Below are 707 nucleotides of genomic sequence, written 5' to 3' on the forward strand. Positions count from 1 at the left end.
GCAGTCCGTCACCCCCTTGCTCCCCCGAGCTGAGGCCTCTGGACCCCGCACTGCCCAGCTGCCCTCAGCCCCCAGCTGCCTTTCCAAACCCCCTCCCCCAAACTGTCGCCCTCTCCCAGGATCCCAGGCCTTGCTGGGCCCAGCCCTTGCACCCACCCCCCTGCCCTGGGATTGCCCCCCCCACCCCGTTGCCAAAGCCCCATGACCTCACCCTAAAGGGGGGAAGCTATGGGTGTGCAAGCAGCCCCCCCACCACCTGTGCGCTCACATTTCCGGGAGCTTTAGGCTCCCGAGGGCACGGGGTCAGGCAGAGGGAGTTGGGGTACCTTGTCTCTCACGTGCACACACATGGTCCCCCCACCCTCCCCTCAGGGCCACCCGCACTGCCCAGCCTGAGCCTCTCCCGCCATCTGTCCGCCACCGGCTGGGTTTCGATTCTCCGGCCGGAGACCTGGCCACCTGCCCAGCGACGCCGTCTGACTGCCCCGTTGCTCGGCCTTCCTCCTCCTCCTCTTCTCCACCTCAGATCCTCGACGTTCACCGCCTCCCGGGAGGCCGGGTGGACTGGTTATGTAGGGCAGCCCGGCTCCCTGGGCGCCCGCGGAGGAGGAAAAGCAGGTTACAGCCCCGGGGCCTCGGCTGCCGGTCGGTCTCGCACCAGCAGGAAGCGCAGGCACCGGCAGGCGCGTGTGTGCAAACCCAACGCG

This window comes from Myotis davidii, unplaced genomic scaffold, assembly GCF_000327345.1.
Source record: "Myotis davidii unplaced genomic scaffold, ASM32734v1 scaffold211, whole genome shotgun sequence".
In the NCBI taxonomy this organism is placed as follows: domain Eukaryota; kingdom Metazoa; phylum Chordata; class Mammalia; order Chiroptera; family Vespertilionidae; genus Myotis; species Myotis davidii.